We start from the raw sequence: 22,349 nt of genomic DNA, 5'->3' as shown, positions 1-22,349 counted from the left end.
AGGAATCTCTTTGAGAAGATATCAAAACAGGCATTTCTGTCAACTGACATGAAAACACTGAGTGAAGCAAATTTTCCCATGTAGTTGTCAGTTTACATAGTTAAATAGATCTAAGTCAGTGGTTTGTTCTGCTATAGCATGTGTGGAGAATAAATTCAAAAGCATGTTTGGTATTTTTTAAATTTAATAATTTAATAAATTTAATAATAAAAATAACAATACCTAATATTTACTGATTATCCATATTTTATGTCATTCACTTTATCTCTTTTAATATAGTACTTTGTTTTAAAAACCTTCACAACAATTCCATGTGATGTGTTTGGCTGTGCCCCCACCCAAATCTCACCTTGAATTGTAGTTCCTATAATCCCCCCAAATTATGGGAGGGACCTGGTGAGATGTAATTGAATTGTGGGGGCAATTACCTCCATGCTGTTCTCGTGATAGTGAGTTTTCATGAGATCCAATGGTTTTATAAGGGGATTTTCCCTGCCTTCATTCTGCACTTCTTGCTGCCACCATGTGAAGAAAGATGTGTTTGCTCCACCTTCCGCCATGAGTGTAAGTTTCCTGAGGCCTCCCCAGCCATTCTGAACTGTGAGTCAATTAAACCTCTTTCCTTTATAAATCACCCAGTCTCGGGTATATCTTTATTAGCAGGGTGAGAATGGACTAATACACTATGGAATGGGAACTATTTTACATCAATTTTATAGATGTGAAAATTAAGACAATAAGAAATCACTTACCCAAGATCATAAGAAGTCAAAGAGTAAAGCTGAACCAAAAGTTCATATTTTATCACATTGTTTTATCTTCTTGAAGCTGCTCTACCAAACTGCCACAAATATAGTACCTTAAAACAAAAATTTATCCCCTTACAGTTCTGAAACCACGAATCTGAAACCATAGTGTTAACAGGGCTGCACTGACTCTGGAAGCGCAAGAGAGAAATTTGTTTCCTGTTTCTTCCAGCTTCTGGTGGCTGCAGGCATGTGAAAACTCCCTCTGAGAGGGTAAGTCTCACCTGTTGAGGTTCTTCATCATGTTTTTCCCATATAAGGAAATCCTTACTATTTTACCATATCAGGTAATATTTACAGGTTCCATGGATTAAGAATCGAATTCATCTTAGTGAGGCTATTTTTCAGCCTACCACACACATGCAGTGAAGAATCCTCCAATACTGCTAAAGCGCAAGGTCATTCTGTGGAATCTGGTCTATATATATATATATACACATACACACACACACACGCGCATATTAAAATAGAAAATATATTTCACGAGGAAAAAGTAATGATGGAAATCTAATTTACATAATTAGAATTTAAAAAGTACTACAAGAAACTGTTAGAAAATGATATCATTTAATTTAGATAATTTCTCACAAAACACAGAGAAAATGTTGTGCTGCTCCAAATCCCTTACACGAACGAAATGTGACTTTGAGTCAAGCTTGGGCTGTTAAGTGACACAGCATTCATTCCTGTGAACCAATTTGAAGAAAGATGGGAGAAAAATAGGGGTATGAAGATCGTGGATGTCTGTAATTGAAAAGGAAGGCATTCTTGAGGTCGGATGTGAGGACGCTACCTCCATGTATTAGTCAGGGTTCCCTATAGGGACAGAACTAAGTTTATTCAGGAGTTTATTAAAAATAAATAATAATAAAAGGGAGTTTATTCAGGAGAATTGACTCACACGATCACAAGTCCCATGATATGCCATCTGAAAGTTGAGAAGCAAGAAAGCCAGTAGTGGATCAGTCCAAGCCCCAAAACCTTAAAAGTAGGGAGGCCAACAGTGCATCCTTCAGTCTGTGGCCAAAGGCTTGACAACCCTGGCAAACCACTGGTGTAAGCCCAAGAGTCTAAAACCTGAAGGACTTGGAGTCTGATATTTGAGGGTCAGAAGCATCAAATATGGGAGAAAGAGGAAGGCCAGAAGATTCAGCAAGACTGCTCTTCCAAATTCACCTGCCTGCTTTATTGTAGCTGCATTGGCAGCAGATTAGATAATGCTTACCCAGATTGAGGGTGAGTCTACCTCTCCCAGTCCACTGACTCAAAAGTTAACCTCCTTTGGCAACACCCTCACAGACACACTCAGGAACAATACTTTGCATCCTTCAATCCAATCAAGTTGACACTCAATATTAACCATCACACTCCAGAAATGAACTGAAGACTTATGGGAGGGGATGGAGTGACTCTGTCTTCCTATTCTTTTCTGGAAGACTTAGATCATGTATTGACATCTCAAAGGAAGAAATGAAGTGGTGGCAACTTCTTCGGTGTTTTGTTTGTTTTTTAAAAAATCTGATCTATGTTTTGGTGAAGCCTCTGAATTAAGCAATGCTGTTTTTCATTTAGAGGTCTCCATTTCTTCACTGTGATATAGCTGTGTCCTAAGAAAGCCATGTGGTCAGATTGTGACAGGTATTTTTCTAAGTTTCTTTGTTAGTAAGGCCTACTGTCCATTTTTGTTTGTTTTCTGTTTGTTAATTTTGTTTTGCTTTATATTTTGTTTTTTCTTATAGTCATTTTTAATCTAAATGAATACTTTTACCTATTGTCTGATGTGGATATAATGTAGACATGTGCTTTTAATAAGGGCCCATCTTATTTGGAGACATTTTAGAGACATGGGTAAACACATTCATAAAGAGGCAATCACTAGGCAGCTAGGTGAGCATTGTCATAATCTTTGAGTATCCAGGTGATCAAATAATGAAATATGTGTTTCCGTCTTTTAGAATTAAATCCAACACTTTAATTTATTGTTTAAGATACCTAATTATTCTACATCACCAAAACCTATGCCTAGATTTATATTTTTCTTTCACCAACCTGTTTATCTTTTACCCACATTAGCTCTATATGTCTACCTAGCATCAATCAATCATCTGTCTATCTATTTATCTATTCCTTTTGCTAAAATATCTGTTAAAGCTAAAATTCTATGAAATACTCATCCATCAGTCAAATAATTCATATGCATAATTTAGATAGAATAAATTCACAACTAGTAATGAAAATAAATGCTCTGAATGTTTTGTGAATTTAAAACTGTTGGGTTAATCATAGGACTTTAAAATATGACATGATAATGTACTCATAGAGATTAAATTTTTAGAATTGCATTTCTTATGTCATCCATTAGCTATATAGAATAAAAGGATATATAGAGAATAATATATATACACACACATCTGTATGTATCTATATCTAGACATATATAGATATTTCTGTGTCATGTTTTTCTCTTTAAAGATTATTAATGAATGAGTTATTTTTCTGCATCATAGTCAGTTTGAAATAACTATTTAAATTAATTATGACAGCCATATCAATTAGACATAAGAGATTTCTAAAGCTAATTAGAGTCTGAGAGTTTTTAATTTGACGTCTGTCTCTGTGTAATATGTGCTTTATGCATTAAATTAATGAAATTAAGCCTGCATCATTATAAATATCCACTTTCATAGTTCCATAAGTTTCACAATTACATGCCATATTTGAATGATAATTGAATGAAACTAAATAATTATGTTCACATCAGCACTGGTAGGATTTTAAGAATATATCTTTTACTTTTCACTCTCAAGTCTTGTTTCCCTAGCAGTACATAACTTGTCGCCAAGAAAACCTTGTCATTTTCAGAAAAAAGACAATGTAATAGAAGTGTAGGAGAGATGAGGTTCATCAGAAGCATATTAATGTATTATAAAATAAGGTAATACCTTAAGACCAAAAAATGCATAAACTCTAATTAGTGTACAGTATAATATTTTACAAACTCTTCTATTTAATAGGACCATATTTACCTGGGAAGATTACCTGATACATTATACTCAATATAAATATAGAAAATGATTTGCTTTTAAAATAGGAAATTTGTCTTCTCTGCATATATATGTGTATATTTGTGTTTATATTAAGGTTGCATCACTGCATAATGTTTTGAAATAAAACTTTAACATATTCTGTGAAAATACATGTTTAAAGTGAAGAAAAGAATTAATTTGCATGCAAATGGGACTAAAACATGATATATGAGAGGACTGCAACCCTGCCTTTAAGATTTGCTTGTGACATTTGTGTTTTAACAGGCAATTAAAATTTAATTTGTCCTATGATGAAAAACAAATCCTTTTATCCTATTTCAGCAGTCTGAAAGGGTACAGACTCTATTACAAAAGAAGACTATGGCTAAAGGTTCCTTGTGCCCTTGTGACCCCATGGTATGAAATTAAATGATAATCCAATCAAGGGATTGACATAAAAATAAGTCTGCACATAAACGATTATGAGCAGAAAGACAGTGGCTGAGAGAAAGGAGTCATTGCTCATGGTCTACCTGAAGCCTTTCAGAGTAAGGCTTTGTCTTTTTTGCAATTGCAAAAGTGTCCCAATGCATATGATTGGTTTGTTGAAATAGCTATTAGGAAATTCTGTCAGGGTGAGATTAGTGCAGAAAACCAAATGGGATGTTTCCAGGCCCTTACCTCTGAGGAATGAAAGAAAGAAGTGAAGAAAGAAGTAGTAAGTGATGAAGAGGAGGGAAAGGGGCTTTACTATAAGCTGAATTGATGAAATATGTCTAAATAGTATTTGGCAAGCTGGAAATACACCTGGTCTGTATAATTCTGTATTTTTCTTAGAATATTTGTAATGTATTATTTTTAATGATAGAAATAATCAATTAAGAATAAGCCATTCATCTAGCCAAAATATATATTATGCCTAGTTGACCTTATGTTTTCTCAAAGAAGGCTAGGGATTTGACCCTGGCTTAAGAACTAGGGCTAAATGAAAGTTAACAATTTTTAACAGAAGGAGTCCTGTTTACTGGAAAGTTTGTTCAGAAACATATGAGGATATTTTTCATTGCACAATGATGTGGCCCTCAACCTTCATTTAAGTTGTGAGGCAGCTGACCGGGAGCACTGGCTCATGCCTATAATCCCAGCACTTTGGGAGACCAAGGCTGGTGGATCACATGAGGTGAGGAGTTCGAGATCAGCCTGGCCAAAATGGTCTCTACAAAAAAAAAAAAAAAAAAAAAAAAAAAAAAGGCCGCGTATGGTGGCCTGCTCTTGTAATTCCAGCTACTCAAGAGGCTGAGACAGAAGAATTGCTTGAACCTGAGAGATGGAGCTTGCAGTGAGCCAAAATTTTGCCACTGCACTGCAGCCTGGGCAACAGAGTGAGACTCTGGCTGAAAATAAATAAGTAAACAAACAAACAAACAAACAGTGGGGCAGCTTTATTCAAAGAAGGAATTTTCCCATATTCATCACAACTAGGGAATATCTTTCCAAACACCCATTTGAAGAGAAAATATTTTAAATGATCTGGGTCTGTAATGTAACTCTCTTTTCATGTAAACAAAAGGACGTTTGCATGGGTTTAATATGCACTAAATTTTGGAGGAAGATTACTGTGCTCATTGAGGAGATATTTACTTTGTTGTGTTTTAATCTAGGAGGTTATTCAGTACTTCAGAATATCATCTTTCTTTTTTTTAGTAGCAGTGCTGCTTGTCGTATTTCAGTCACCAACACAACTATATCAGTCTGTCTTTATAGCTGATATACTCATGATATTTCTGTGTTTAGAAATAAGCACCAGGTGCACTTTGGGAGGCTGAGGAGGGTGGATCGCGAGGTCAGGAGATCGAGACCATCCTGGCTAACACGGTGAAACCCCGTCCCCACTAAAAATACAAAAAAATTAGCCAGGCATTGTGGCGGGTGCCTGTAGTCCCAGCTACTCCAGAGGCTGAGGCAGAAGAATGGCGTGAACCCGGGAGGCGGAGCGTGCAGTGAGCCGAGATCGCCCCATTGCACTCCAGCCTGGGCGACAGAGTGAGACTCCGTCTCAAAATAAATACATAAATAAATAAATAGAAAATAAGCATGGGGTTACTTCATTCTGTTTTTGTATAGTCACGATTATCTCTAAATTTTAAAATTACTTTATAATACATTTCTATTTTTTCTTTTTATAGAAGAGTTAGGGCATTCCATTTTTTATTTACTAACTAACATGGTAGGATATGTTATCCATAGATATATTTTTCAGGATACTAGGGCAGAGGGCTTTAGCAATGAAATAAAATCTATATTTAATAGGGTAATGGGACAGAGAGGGTCAATATTATGTACCAGGTGTTAGGTGTGTGTGATTGCTCTGAAATGCAGTGTTTGAGATCAAAACATCTCAAAGTTGGGTCCTAGTGGTAAAGCCAGCTTCACAAAACAAGGGATGGTGTGTGCTATCCACCACATTGGGAAACTGAAAAAAGTGGAGTTCAACATTGAAAGAGTTGCAAGGTAAAGTTAGTATAGGATAGGATTATCTAAATTCAAGAGTTTTACATAATCCTAAAGGTAATTTTACCCAAGAAAATGAAGGCTTCAAGGTAGCACCTATCTTGCCTGTGAGGTATTGAGCACTGTAATACAAAAATGTATGTGATAGCAATAAAATTCTCCACATTCAATACCTCATAAGGTAAGTGTCTTCCAATTTTAATTAAAATGTCCATTCTTCTAAATATTTGAATTCCTCAATTTATGGAGTCCCTGAATTTTAATAATATTGGATACACAGAAGATATGTATAAAATATACTGGTTTTTGGTGAACATATGGATATAACTCAGATATGATAGATTTGACCTCAAACTAAGTTAACAACTTATTAAGAACTAGGTTTTCATTGTGGAAAACAGTATGGCAATTCCTGAAAGACCTAAAAACAGAAATGCCATTCAAACCATCAACCCATTACTGAGTATATATATCCAAAGGAATATAAATAGTTCTATCATAAAGATATATGAACTTGTATGTTCATTGCAGCACTATTCACAATTACAAAGACATGGAATCAACCTAAATGCTCATCAATGTTAGACTGGATAAAGAAAATGTGGTACACATATACCACCAAATACTATGCAGCCATAAAAAACCCCAAGATCACGTTTCTTGCAGGAACATGGATGGAGCTGGAGACCATTTTACTCAGCAAACTAACACAGGAACACAAAACCAAACACTGCTTTTTCTCACTTATAAGCGGGAGCTAAATGAGAATACATAGACACATAGAGGGTAACAACAGACACTGAGGCCTATCAAAAAGTAGATTCTGATGAATAAGCATTAATAATCTCTGTTTCCAGGATGAATGGCTAGTAATGGCAAAATAGAAAAGGGTTTGGAAATGTGATAGAAAAGAAGGCAAAAGTCCCTCAAAATAAACTTATTGGTTAAAAAATAAATGTGACCAGGCAAGTATCAATTTGATTTTACTAGCAACTATTAAAATGCCTCCATACACTATATTGTTCAGCTTAACATGGGACTTGGCAACATCAAAACCCAGTTACTTTTTAAAAATTTCACTTTTATTGTAAGTTTATGGGTACATATGCAGGTTTGTTGCATAGATAAATTTGTGTCATGGGGGTTTATTAAACATATTATTTCATCACCCAGGTATTAAGCCTAGTACTCATTAGTTATTTTTCCTGATCTTCTCCAGTTTGTTGAACATATTATTTAATCACCAAGGTATTAAGCCTAGTACCCATTAGCTATTTTTCCTGAACTTCTCCCTTCTCCCACCCTCCACTTTTTGATAGGCCTCAGTGTTTGTTGTTACTCTCTATGTTTCTATGTATTCTCCTCATTTAGCTCCCATTTATAAGTGAGAAAAAGCAGTATTTGTTTTTTTTAGAGGAGTCTCACATAGTGCTGGAATGATCCTGCTCTAGTTACACTGTCATACTCAGTCACTGACTGGGTTTGCAGCAAATATAGTGGTGAATCCACAGAGATGGCAGCGGGATTTGTCATTCAGTTACATAACCTCCAGCAGATACTCTGAGCAGCACCTTTCCATGTTGAGAAAATGGTGCTTTAAGAGTCAGAAGCCATCTGCAATGGACCTCTTTCACTTCCTGCTATACACTAGAATTTGCTTCAGTAGGTCAATCGAAAAAGATGTGGACATCAGATCAGTTCTCTGTGCCCTTGACACTTCTCAGGCCATGAAGAAGATAAACAAAGCTTGTGGTTGCACAATATTCATCAGAGAAAACTTTGCTATTGGGAGTGGGAGTGAGAACAGTAAGGAACAGGTCTTATTTGATGATAGGGAATAAACTAAACCTTCTCTATGCTTGCTTATGACACTCAAAGTGAATTCTATTTCTGGAAGGCTTCTTTCTGACTTTTGTTTTGAGAGTAATAATTTTGCTGCCCAGAGTCTCTAGATTATGGTTGATGTTTTCATTCTCTGATCCTTTGCACACCCAATGAGTACAAATGTAGCCTGTGACATTCTTTCTTAAACTCTTAATGGCCATATGATGTTCAGAGTTTGCTTTCAATAGAAGCTGCAGACTGCATATACACTTGCCTGGTGTGCAGTTAACATCCAGGGGCACTCAAGGTTAATTAGAAATGGTAATAAGTTTAATCATGATGAACTCATTTAGTTCTGATGCGGATGTCACCTGTAATTCCATAAAAATTCCATTGTAATTTAACATTAATTAATGTCCACTTATCAACGAGTGTTACAGCAAATTAGTAGAGAAATGACAAGTTATGTGCTTAAGAAATGCTTAATGGAAAAAAAAATAAAACAGCATTTACCAGGTCATCTTAAAATATAACAGATCGAGACATCTTTATTATTTAAAATATGAGATTAAAATCAGGTAAAGTGGCAGTAATTAGGCAAGACTTTTGACGATAATTTGTCTGAAAACTAATGGGGTTATAGCAAACATTAAGAATATAGATTTGCCTGAATTACCATTTTTTTAAACATAAATGACAGAGAAGAGATGGAGCTGTTCTTATCATTACCCTATAATAAGAGAAGCTGCTGAATCTTCAATAATCGTCATCATGAAGCAATGGTCTTATTCATGTAAAATAGAAGTATTTTTCTCCCTATGTAAAAATGTTATTAGCCATATCTGAAGGCATTATACTCAGATATCATTTTTCCATTTCTGTAAATGACAACCATTAAATGCAATCGTAGGTACATGACAAGGCTATTTTTATTACATCAAAAGGAAGAAAGGGATTAAAATGAATTTATTCAAAGGTGTGATTTGTCAATTTTTTTCCCTTATCAAGGCACAAATGGGCAGCTTTAAACCTAAACACTGAGATCTGACCTCATATTTGAATAAGTTAATGTGATCTGGTGTTCTCTGGGAAGTACTGAAGCCTCTCTTTTGTATCAAGAAATCCCAGGAGAAATTTTGGCTTTTAGGAGGTCAGCTCCAAGGTTCCATTTCTTTTCATCATTTTCCCTTTTATCATTTGGCAGTTCTTGACAGCTTAGGAGTCTTCTACGTGTCTATGGCATGCAGTACAGTATGGGAAGAAATTTGTAGATAGTATTTCTTTCTTATTACCTAGATCTTTTAGAGACATGTTACAACTATTTAAAAAGCTTTTTCCTTAGGGAGAGACAAATCTCTACAAATGCACAATTGAAATGCACACTTCAGAGAATGATATAGAGCTATCAAATTTTTGCTGAATTATTTTCAGATTTCAGTTATGAATTTGGGTTCATTAATTTAGATATTATCATAAAGATTTCAAATAATTTCTTCAAATCAGTAAAAAAGACATTTATTAATGTCAGTAATGTCAGTAGAATTTTTCTGGATTTGTTCATCAAGCCAGTTTTAGTTTTATGGACTTATTTTTTTTTTTTTTTTGGCCTTAAACATGTATTTCTGCTCTAAATACTCAATGTTGCCTACATATATGCTCAGATAAAAGAGAAGATATATTAATAACATAATACAATAACTGACAGTAAATATTGAGCTTGGAATATAATGTTGCTTTTATAGCTATTTAAACATGGTAGATAAGGCTGGAGCCATTGGTGCCTAATTAAATTGGGATAAAATGTGGACATTTTGACAGCACCACAGGGTACAAGTGAAAGGGAGTTCCCTAAAGTAAGGGAGCAGGTCATACTTTTCCACCTATGAATTCTCAGCTCTCAATATGGTGCCTAGAACTCATGAGACACTCAGTTAATGCACTTTTGTATTTTGAATGAAAACTGGAATTAAGTTCAGCATCTGTATTAGTCTGTTCTCATGCTGCTAATAAAGACATTCCCAACACTGGGCAATTTACAAAGGAAAGAGGTTTAATTGACTCACAGTTAAGCATGGGTGGGGAGGCCTCAGGAGACTAACAATCGTGGCAGAAGGGGAAGTAAACACATCCTTCTTCACATGGTGGCAGCAAGGAGAAGGGCCAAGAAAAAGGGGGAAAAGCCCCTTATAAAACCATCAGATCTCATGAGAACTCACTCACTATCATGAGAACAGCATGAGGGTAACTGCCCCCATGATTCAATTACCTTCCACTGGGTCCCTCCCAAACCTTGTGGGGATTACCAATTCAAGATGAGATTTGGTTGGGGACACAGCCGAACCATATCAATCCACCGCTGGCTCCTCCCAAATCTCATGTCCTCAATTTCAAAACACAATTGTGCTCTTCCAACAGTCTCCGAAAATCTTAACTCCTTCCAGCATTAACTCAAAATTCCAAGTCCCAAGTCTCATCTGAGACAAGGCAAGTCCCTTCCACCTATGACCCTGTAAAATCAAAAGCAAGCTAATTACTTCTTAGATACAATGGAGGTACAAGCAGCGGATACATAAACCCATTTCAAATGAAAGAAATTGGCCAAAACAAAGGGGCTACAGGACCCATGCAAGTCTGAAATCCAATAGGGCAGTCATTAAACCTTAAAGTTCCAAAATAACATTCTTTGACTCCATGTCTCACATCTAAGTATTGCTGATGCAAGCTCTACCCCTGTGGCTTTGCAGGATACAGCCCCTCTCCAGGCTGCCTTCATGACTGGCATTGAGTGTCTGCAGCTTTTCCAGGCGTATGATGTAAGCTGTCAGTGAATCTACCATTCTGGGATCTGGAAATTCTCCAGCCTCAATTCTTGACTTCTGTGCACCAACAAGCTCAATACGACAGGAAAGCCACCAAGGCTTGGGGCTTACATCTTCTGAAGCAGTGGCCCCTTTTAGCCACAGCTGGGACACAGGGCACCAAGTTCCAAGACTGCACAAAACAGCAAGGCCATGGGTCCAGCCCACAAAACCATTTTTCCTCCTATGCCTCCGGTCCTGTGATGGGAGAGGCTGCTGTGAAGATCTCTGACATGCCCTGGAGACATTTTCCCCATTATCTTAGCAATTAACATTTGGCTTCTCATTACTCATGCAAATTTCTGCAGCATGCTTGAATTTTTCTTCAGAATATGGGTTATTCTTCTGTATCCCATGTCAGGCTGCAAATTTTCCAAACTTTTATGCTCTGCTTCCATTATAAACATAAGTTCCAATTCAAACCCATCTCTCTCAAGGTTAAAGTTCCACAGATCTCCAGGGCAGGGGCAAAATGCTGGCAGTCTCTTTGGTAAAGCATAACAAGACTGACCTTTGCTCCAGTTCCCAAGAAGTTTCTCATCTTCATCTGAGACCGCCTTAGCCTGGACTTCATTGTCCATATCACCATCAGCATTTTGTTCAAAGCCATTCAACAAGTCTCTAGAAAGTTCCAAACTTTCCCACATTTTCCTATCTTGTTCTGAGCCCTCTAAACTGTTTGGACCTCTACCTGTTACCCAGTTTCAAAGTAGCTTTCACGTTTTCAGGTATCTTTACAGAAGAACCCCTCTCTCTGTGGTACCAACTTACTGTGTTAGTCCGTTCTCATGCTGAAAATAAAGACATACCGGAGACTGGGTATTTTATAAAGGAAAGAGGTTTAATTGACTCATAGTTTAGCATGGCTGGAGAGGCCTCAGAAAACTTAAAATCATGGCAAAAGGGGAAGCAAGGAGAATGGAGGCAGCAAAGAGAAGTGCTCAGCAAAAGGGGGAGAAGCCTCTTATAAAACCATCAAATTCCATGAGAACTCACTCACTATCATGAAAACAGCATGAGGGTTAGCTGCTTCCATGATTTAATTACCTCCCACCAGGTCCCTCCATGACACATAGGGGTTATGGGAACTATAATTCAAGGTGAGACTTGGGTGGGGACACAAGCAAACCATATTGGCATCATGTGTTGAAACATGGTATTTGAAAATTGAATTTTTGTTGATTATAATATTTTCCAACCCCTATTAATTTTTCTACGAAACCCTCAATTATATCTTTTCTCTATATAAGCCTAGTTACTAGCACTGTTTTTAGTATTTTTGAATGCTCAAATGCTTGGATGAAGGAACTAATCAATCTCCCTAAAAACATGGTGGACTTTTTACAAAATTGAGGTATTACATATATAAAATTGGATAAACCTTAAGTGTACAACTTACTGAATATTTACATGTTTTTACACTCATGTAACCATCACCCAGAACAAAATACATACTATTTCTGTCACTCTAATAAGCTGTTCCTTTACTGCACTCAGTGAATCAGCTCCCAAATTGTTATCACTTCTGACCACATTCACTGTGGAATAATTTTATGCATATATTAGACTGGATTCATATAAATAAAATTGTATGTCTAGCTTTTATTTCCTTCAAGATTATGCCTGAGATTATATCTTCCATGATGTCATATGCAGCAGTAGTACATCCCTTTCATCACTATGTAGATCACTATGTGGATTCTATTTTATAAATATACAATAATTGATTTATCTATTCCTTTTTTTCCATTTTTGGTTATTATATATAACATTGCTAAAAATAATTTTGTACAATTACAAAATGTGCTTATAAGTATTACTTTCTTTTGGGTATATACTCAGGCATGAAATGACTTTTTTTTTTTTACATGTATATGTGTACATGTATCTAAACATATATTTTCAATTGTTTTATGTGTATAAATATCTATATCTATATATACTATATAGATATCTGTATATAAATATACCATATATGTATATAGCCAGTTTCCGAAAATTGCTGTACTTTTGCTTTTACTTTCAGTTCTCATTCACTAGTGCATAAGAATGATTTTCCATATCCTCACTAACAATTGGTATGGACAGTCTTTTTAATTTTTGTCATGACATAGAGGATGAATAGTGTCTCACTGTAAACTTGTTTGCATGCATGCATACACGCATGAATCATCCAATTATATCTTCCAAAGATGTGAAGCTTCTATTTTTTTGCCATCCCAATGACTGAAAACCCAATTACCACTATATATCTTTGAGTTGAAAACAAAAACAAAATAAAACCAAAAGCTGTATTGTATTGTACTAAAATCTCTCAAATATGCTTTATCCCAAACCACTGATATATTTCTGTTTAGAGTGCTCCTAGCATGCTCAAAAATAAAATTATAACTAACAGCTGCTCAATAAAATTTCAGATCCCCTATCTCCTTCAGTTTGATTTTGTTATTCCTCTTCTCTGTTTCTTGTCACGTTGTACTTATGTCTTGAGGGGCTTAGTATTCTGTGTTACAGTTAATTCTCTATTTATCTGACTCTTTCACTGGACTATCATCCAAACACCATATGTGACTTTATATTGTATACTCTGTGTCTTGCAAAATATTTGGTTTGATAAGAGCTCCAGAAGCTTTTGCACAATGAATAATCATCAAGTTCATTGACTCTCCACCTTACCTTTTACAAGCTCTCTGTCTATATATAGAGAAGATGAAAGGGAAGGACAGAATAAGAGAAGAGAGACTTTCATGTCTTATGGCCTTATTTAATTCCCCCATATTCTTACAATAAATTTCGTATCTCTCCTTGATTGATGATGTGACCGATAATATATTATTCAAATGAGGATGGGATTTTGGAAAAAGAGATACAATCTGTTTACATATAGTAAAGAATACAGATCTGAAGTGGTTTGTGCTTAAGCGAGTTTGAATGAGTTTCTATTTCTTGCACCCCAAACAGCCTTGATAAGCTACAAACATGTTTTTGCTATTGCATGATCCTCTGGACACTTTTAGAACCATCACCTTTCAAAACCGGAATGATTTTTAAGGATAGATTTGCTGTATGAGTCATAAGATGATACTGAGATGAAAATCACATAATTTGAGATCCTGTGAAATATGAATCATTAAGGATTACCCTGGTAGCCCCACTGTGAAGATCCCATTGGAACCAACTACATATCCCATCTGAAGATTTATGAGCTTCAAATACTCAGTTCTTTTTACCTGTAAATGTCTGCCAAGAATATGTAGGCGAAAGAATACTGTAAGACCTAGAGAATTTTGAAAAGTGAGAGGAGATGCGAGCTTTCTCTTAGACCTAACAGCCCTTATCTGCAGCTTTAGTTACTGAAGATCCACTGCAGACTGAAAATAGATAAGTATGCTATAATAGGATATTTTGAGAGAGAGAGAGAGAGAGAGAGAGAGAGAGAGAAACAGAGAGAATCACATGTATATGATTTTATAGTATATTGTTATAATTATTCTATTTTGTTACTAGGTATTGTTGCTAATATCTTACTGTGCCCAATTAAACTTTATCATAGCATATATGTATAGGAGAAAAGGTAGTATATAGAGGGTTTGGTACATTCCACAGTTCCAGACATTCACTGGGGGGACTAAGAACATATCCCTATGGATAAGAGGGAACTGTTTGTGATTAAAAATTTGGAATATGCCAGGCTTTGTGGAACAATCTAAGAAAGCTAATCTAGAAACATAGTATAAAGACTAAGCTTTAGAGTCTGTCTATTCTGAAAAAGGAAAATAATAAAAATAACAAAATAAATCTTAAATAAAGAGGTGTGTGTATTTCCTCTGGAGAAGAAGGAAGTCAAGAGGTTTCTTTGCAAACTGTTTCTCACTCCATAGAAGGCAGAGTAGGTACTGAGGGTAGCTCTACAGAAGAAAAATGTGAGCTGGAATCTTAGAAGGACTTTTCTTTAATGAAAAAAAAGTGTTTCAAATATCTGGACTAGGAAAGAGATATCCCCGAGACTAAATATGGGACCATCAACAGTTTCCCCAGCTTTTATTTCCCACAGAGAGTGTTAGGAGGCCTTATTTTATCCTGTCTTATTACTTGTTTGTCTATCACTGGCTATTCAGGCAATTTACAATTTTATCCAGGACTTCTCCACATTTTTTTTTGTTCCTTCCTTGTGACAGCACAGAAACCCACATATGTTTTATAACTCTTCCAGAGTCTTGTAATACAATCGTTTTCTGTATGCATTTCCTCTCTAGACTATTAACTGTCAAGATGAGACTCTTTGGTAATCATCTTGTTTCTGTGTACACAATAGTATGGGTTAAACATTATAAGGGCTAAAGAAATCTTTGTTGAGTAAGTGAGACAATAAATAAATTAACCTTCCTAATCTGAGTATTCATCTTTGTTTATCATAAAAAATTTAAAGAAAAGATGAGATAATTTCTAAATATACCACCAACTTTAACATTTGGTGTTCCAGTATTCTCTAAATAAATTTAAAATACACTGTCAAAGACTAAAATAACTTGCTTTGATTAAAAACAAGCAAACAAACAAACAAACATTGAAAGCCCTCTGTTTCCATTTTACCTTTACTGTATTAACATTTTAAACCCTGGAAGTTGTACATGAACATTAAAAAGTCATTTTAAAGGAAGTATTTATGATTGAATGGGAAATGCTAGAAGGTAGGAATTTCAAATAAGTTCATAGTGTTACTGCATTTAAAAATTTCATTAATTTTCAACAATGGGTTATGCATGACACCCTATCTTCAAATGCTGAGAAATAAAAATAGCACTTGTATAATGACACAGAGTTTATAGAGCAGTTTTCTTATGCACTAATTCATTGCTTTTTGAATATTCTTCAGGAGAAAAGTATTTCGTGATAAAATTCTGTTGCTCTTAAATCTTGTCTGTGATCCTAATGCTAAAACAAGGTCAAGTGGAGTTACTCTGCATGGAAAAAGACCAGGAATCTTGGGGCCCCAATCATTTGGTCTAGCACTCACTGCTTCAGTGAATTCTGCCATGCTTCCAGTAAACCCTAGGGCTCAATGAAACCCAGTTTAAATGTCATTAACCCTATAGCAATGATTTAAGGATCTGTTTGATTGAATAACAAACTAATGTCAGAGAGATTAAGGATTTGCTCAAAGTTTCAAGGCCAATATACAGTGAAGATAGGATACGTCCACATATTGAGACAACAACTCTGATACCCTTCATAGTTCACCAAAATTGAATATGAAGACTTTAAAGGCAGTCCACTTAACCTTCTTTCCACTAGAGAGCTGAACACTTTCTACGGTATATCTATAAAATCACTTCTTTTCTTTTCGTGTTTACCACTCTCTATACAAAGGGGCACTTTTTTTTTTTTTTTAAGATAGAGTCTCGCTCTGTTGCCCAGGCTGGAGTGCAGTGGCGCAATCTCGGGTCACAGCAACCTCTGCCTCCTGGGTTCAAGCAATTCCTCTGCCTCAGTCTCCTGAGGAGCTGGGACTACAGGCGCATGCCACCATGCCCAGCTAAATTTTTTTGTATTTTTAGTAGAGACAGGGTTTCACTATGTTGGCCAGGATGGTCTCAATCTCCTGACCTCATGATTCGCTGGCCTCGGCCTCCCAAGCTGCTTGATTACCAGCGTGAGCCACTGCGTCCGGCCAAGGAGCACTCTTAAGAAGAAATTTTTTTTTTTTCTCCTACACTTCTGTGAAGTGCTAGCTTATTTCTTTTTTTCTAAATTGTTCCCCTCTAAGGCAAAATACATGGATAGATAGGTGACAGCCAAACATCTGCAAATCATATTTTCTGTGCCAGCGTGGAAATCGATTTCAGATCTCTACTCAAATGAGGCACTCCTAACTCTGCTTCTTCTTTTAGAACGTTTGAGCACAGATGTGATGGCTTCTCTTAGGCTTCCAGTTACCATGCTATATGCAGGCAAGCTAGTTCTCATGGTTTCTGCCCTTTATCTTTGCTAGACTTCCTACCTAACGTTAGCTGCAAATTATGTGGGACTTCTCAGTGGGTGTGATTTTCTTCCCTTGGGGAAGAAGAAATTGAGTGAAGAAGAAACAGAAGAGGAAGCAGGGTGTACCTTGTTTACATCGTGCACAAACCATATTCTTCATTACAGATTTTCCAGTAATAATTAATACTTCTAAATGGATAATTATAAATCTTAAATACTTATAAATCTCCATATGGCATCTGCCATCCACTCTCCATTGGTTAGAACCTAGATGAAGAGTAAATAATTGACATTCCTTATCTTTGACGCTTTCACAAATAAAATCAAATAATTACTGAAATATGTGAAGCAGAGATTCTAACATATGAGAATTCCACCAGGAATTAATTTCATTTTGTTTACTATTTTTAGTGAGAGACTGCAGCCAGAATCAAGTCAAAAGCAGAGACAGAGGTGATCTTTTAAAAATAACTTTTCTTGTCTTTGTAGAAATAGGTGAATGGTGTTTTACTTTTAGTGGTGTATTTATTAAGTCAGTAAGCTTAATTTTTTCCTGAATATACATATATGTGTGTGTATATACATATATATGTATATATATACACATACATATATACACACACATATATATGAAGAAAGACATTTTCTTCAACAAATATATGTGTATATATACGTGTATGTGTGTATACACATGTATTTGTTGAAGAAAATATCTTTCTTTCTGGAAAGAATAATATTATTGAATAATAGCTTATTTTATGTCAAAAATGAGGTCGAAACTCAGTAGGTCATGCCCCTAATCCCAGCACTTTGAGAGACTGAAGCAGGAGAGTAACTTGCACCCAGGAGTTCAAGACCAGTGTGGGCAAGAAAGTGAGACCAACCCCATCTCTACCAATAATTTTTTAAAAACAATAGCCAGACATTGTGGTGTGCATCTGTAGTCCCAGCTACTTAGGAGGCTGAGGTGGGAGGATTGCTTGAGTCCAGGAGGTTGAGGCTGCAGTAAGTCATGCTTGTTCCACTGCATTACAGCCTGGATGTAATCAGCAAGAACAAGACACCAACTACAAATTTTTAAAAATAAATAAATTGAGAAGACAAGCTCAGGTTTTAGGAAAGAGTTATTTGGGAGTTGTATCAGACAGTTTGCACCTGACCATACACCATTGTCACATTCTCATTTTATTTCATGTCACCAACTTAGAGCTACTAGGATTTGCAACTTCTTACTGGCTGGTTTCTTTTGGCTATGGGAGCCTGCTCTCCTACGTGCATGGCCGAATGGAAGTGTTGTAGCACTATCCCCACCGAGGAGCAGCTATTAAGCAATGACTGACAAGAGTTGTGTAAATTCCTCAACTCCTTCAGCTGTCAAGTGCAGTAAGTGTGAGGCCAGTATCTACACTCTGTATCAGAGTCCCCCAGTAGAGTTCAGCTCTACTTACCTTGAGTGATAACTTGCTGGATCACACACCAGTCTTTAGACTCCCCCATTTTCTGTCTTATTTTGCTATGCACCTACCAGCATTCCATAAAATCACATCCAAATATATTACTTACAATCAGGTTAATTTTTGTAGAGTCTTGTTCTGAAGCAATCCAAACGAAATCAGGTTAAAATGATTCTGGGTTCTTGTTCACCAGGGAGAAACTGGGAACACTGTGATTCTAGAAATTTTTAAGGGGGAGCCTTGGTCACCTGGGTCCAGAACGTGCCCTGGGAAATGGCTGTGTGTTTATATTTTGATAGAGGAGTAACGGGTTAGTTAAGAGTGGCCATATACATAGCCCAGACATATCTGGATGTAAAGTCCTTTTGATTCAACTTAGAAAAAGGAGACCAAATTGCTTGGAAGAACACGTGCCAATTTTTTTTTTTTTTCCCAGAATACTGGAAAGCAATTGGAGCCTTGGACTCAATGTATTGCCATGAATTAGACTTAAACTTACAGAACATCATTACTCTGACATGACAGTCTTGACCAATTTGGATTATAGTTGTTTTTAATAAGGGCTGACACTGGTGAGAAGGCAATCCACCTCAAGGAGAGGCTTTATCTTTAGAATGTGCATATCTATCACTTGTGAATGCCATAGAGTTCAGAGATTCTCCAAGCTTTTGTTTTTTACTCTAGATTTGCCAAGTACAGTGTATACTTTCATATCCACCACACAAGGGAGGACATGACAGGTTGTATTCATCTGAAGATACTTGAAGGCATCTCCCAGTTCTCTGTGTAAATAATGGAAATAAGGAAGGATAATGGGTTTATGAACTTCCCACCAATATAAGCACTTTTTGGACTAAGGCTGCACAGTCTTTTGTATCCACATAGGACATAATCTGGCTACCAAAGTCCTTTTATGCATCTCCTGGCACCAAATTCTAGTGAAACTGAACTAACTATTGTTAATAAATATATATTTATCTGATACTCTGCATTTATTAAAACTTATTTATCCATGTCAAATTTATATGGCATATATAAAATTCAAATTTTACCAATTAGTAGTCAATCCTTAGGTGAAGAAATTTTTGATACTTATATCAAATATTTGTTGAGCACTTATGATGTGTCAATTACTGAGTTAAGTATGAAGGATAAAGCAATGAAGGCAGAAACTCCTTTAGTTCATGGAGCTTAGAGTCCAGATGTGCAAAACATTAACAGATACTTACTATTAAAGGCAATTTAGACACAATTAAACACGATACAAAATGGCAAGTATTTAAGCCAAAGAAAATTTCCTCTAGGTTTTATGATTGCCAAGTTTCTTTATAAATTTGTTCCATAAAATTTACAATATTCTAAGTTAAAACAATTATTAGTTTGATATTAACTAAGCATCTAAATGCTTTATTACTATATGACTTAGCTCCTGTCTAAGAGCTCGATCTTCTGCCAGGATCCCCATAACCTCTATACTCTGATCAATCTGAACCAATTCCAGTTCCTAGAATAATCTTTTCTTTATCCCTCGCTACCTTTGTAATTGCAATTTATGCTGTTTAATATCTGTGATGTCTCCTACCCTGTTGTCTTCTTGGCAAACTACCATTCATCATTCAAGACCCCGGGCAAACACAACTTATTAGATTGCATATTGCTCACTGCCCCTGTCAAATGCATTTTCTTCTGCACTCTAAGCACTTTCCACGTCTATAATTTCAATCACACTACCCATTGCATAGCTCATTATAGCATGTGCAACACTCATTTGCAACTATGTACAGGTTTTGTTTATTCTTAAACTGTGAGTTGCTTAGAACGAGACTTCTCAAATTTGAGTGTGCATAGGGGATCACCAGGAAGATCTTGTGAAAATATGTATTCTGATTCCACAGGTCTGGAACGGGGTCTGTGACTCTGCATTTCTAGCAAGCTCCCAGGTAATGTTGATATCTGATGCTACCGGTCCCTGGACCACACTTTGAGTAGTGAGACTTTAAAAGTTACTTATTTCTATTTGTTTCTCAACTGCCTGGCATTGAATTTGGTGCTTTATAGGTACATCAGTGTTTATATATAAATAAATGGTTTGATTGGCATGCTGTCATCCATTCATAAATCTCCAATGCCAAATGGTAAAACTCCTTGAAATTCTTTATTTTCTCTGAGACGTTCTTGAATATTGTATGCACATGGGGCTTTCTCCAATCAGAAAGACATAAAATATGGTGATAAAATGGTAGCTGAGGTTTGCAAAGTGATTGGTCAGAGTTGTAAATTAAAAGGTAAAATGTTTCTGACACATTTAACTTTCGAAGCATAGTAATATATTAAAGAAACACACATATATCTAATGCTATAATTAAATTTTAACTCATAAAAAATAATCAACTCCCTACAGGAACAGAACATTTTCAGTTAAAAAGCTACTTATCATTTCTATAGCCATACAATGTTGAATGTGCTGTTTGATCTTTTAACAACTTTATTTTAAAATATTCACAAAAGAGTGGTAATTAAATTACACGGGTACCATGGTAACCACTGCGCTAAATATGCTTAGATTCTGTGCTCTAGCATTTTGCTAGGAAAAAGGGGTATTCTATTCTGTGACAATCACAAACAGTGGGTGTTTAGGTCAACCTTCATCAGCCTGTCAGAAAACGATGAGACTATATGACTGAAGTTGGATAGGGATGGCAGGCAGATGAATCCTATGGTGGAGTAGAAGCTACCTTGGACTGAGCATCAAGAGTCTCAGTTTTAGTTTGGGCTTTCCAACTGACTAGTTGTGCATTTTTAGATAAATTGCTTAATTTCTCTTAGTTGCAAACCCCTCATGTGTAAAATGAAAAGGCTAAACACGGGACCAGCTGTTCTGAAATTCGACCTAGCCCTTTTCTATTCCATAGCATATTTATGATTTAATAAACATTACTGATTTTAAAGAACACTTTATAACATGTAATTTTTGTATTTGTTTCCTAGGGCTGCATGAAAATGTACCACAAAATGGATAGCTTAAGACAAGAGAGGTTTATTTTCTCACAGTTCTAGAGAAGAAAAGTCGAAAATCAAAAGGTTGGCACAGCTGTGCTCTCCTAGGAGCTTTTTGAGGAGAAGGTATTCTCACCTTTTCCAGCTTCTGGTAGCTCCAGACATTACTTGGCTTGTGGCAGCAGAAACCCAGTCTCTGCCTCTGCCTTTACATGGCCATTTCCCCTTTGGATCTCTCTTCCCCACATCTTTTAAAGATGGCAGTTGTTTTGGATTAAACGTCCATCCTACTAATATGACCTCACTTGAATTTAACTAATTACTTCTGCAATAACTCTTTTTCCAAATAAAATCATTTTGAGGCACTGGGGGTTAGGACTTCAACATATATTTTGGGGGTACAAAACTTAATCCGTAACAGCTTCCTTTTGTGAAACGCAAATAGTGTGTGTCTTTCTTCCAGGCTACAATCTGGTTAGAAACTAAACATCAAAATCATCTGATTCTTTATGTATCGTTTTCATCTCTACAGCATTGTACTGGGGAAAGGAAATCAACACAGTAATTATACCACAGTATCATGACTATAGTGGTACAATTTTAAGCATGGATACTGAGGGAACAGGATAAAAGAATCTGTCAGTGTTTTAAGAGTATGCAGCATACCTTTGTGATGCCCTGCACAGCAATGTCTTGGCCCACCTGGTTTCATCAGCTGAGATGTACAATCCATGTACTGTTGCCCATTGTCCATAAGATGCATTCACCACACGGTCTCATCTCTGCGCTTTTTCTTCTTATAGCTGTAGAAGGCTGTTTAGCCATGCCTAGAAACAAGCCAAAAGTAAGGAAGATTAATGCTTTCCATTACAGCTCTCCAAAAATGGGGAA

At 36.1% G+C, this 22,349-nt stretch overlaps 1 long non-coding RNA gene across 1 annotated transcript in view; it reads right to left on the bottom strand.

Moving 5' to 3' along the window:
* LOC103880492 overlaps positions 1 to 22,349 on the bottom strand; it is a 445,167-nt gene that overhangs the window by 420,188 nt on the left and 2,630 nt on the right. Inside the window, exon 2 of the long non-coding RNA XR_641568.4 lies at positions 22,125 to 22,285. This is a non-coding gene — a long non-coding RNA (uncharacterized LOC103880492). The remainder of the gene's footprint in view (positions 1 to 22,124; positions 22,286 to 22,349) is intronic.

The sequence above is a fragment of the Papio anubis genome, chromosome 18 (assembly GCF_008728515.1).
Source record: "Papio anubis isolate 15944 chromosome 18, Panubis1.0, whole genome shotgun sequence".
Classification (NCBI taxonomy): Eukaryota; Metazoa; Chordata; class Mammalia; order Primates; family Cercopithecidae; genus Papio; species Papio anubis.
Note: the sequence above shows the minus strand (reverse complement) of the source record. Positions and strands in the feature narration are given on the sequence as shown.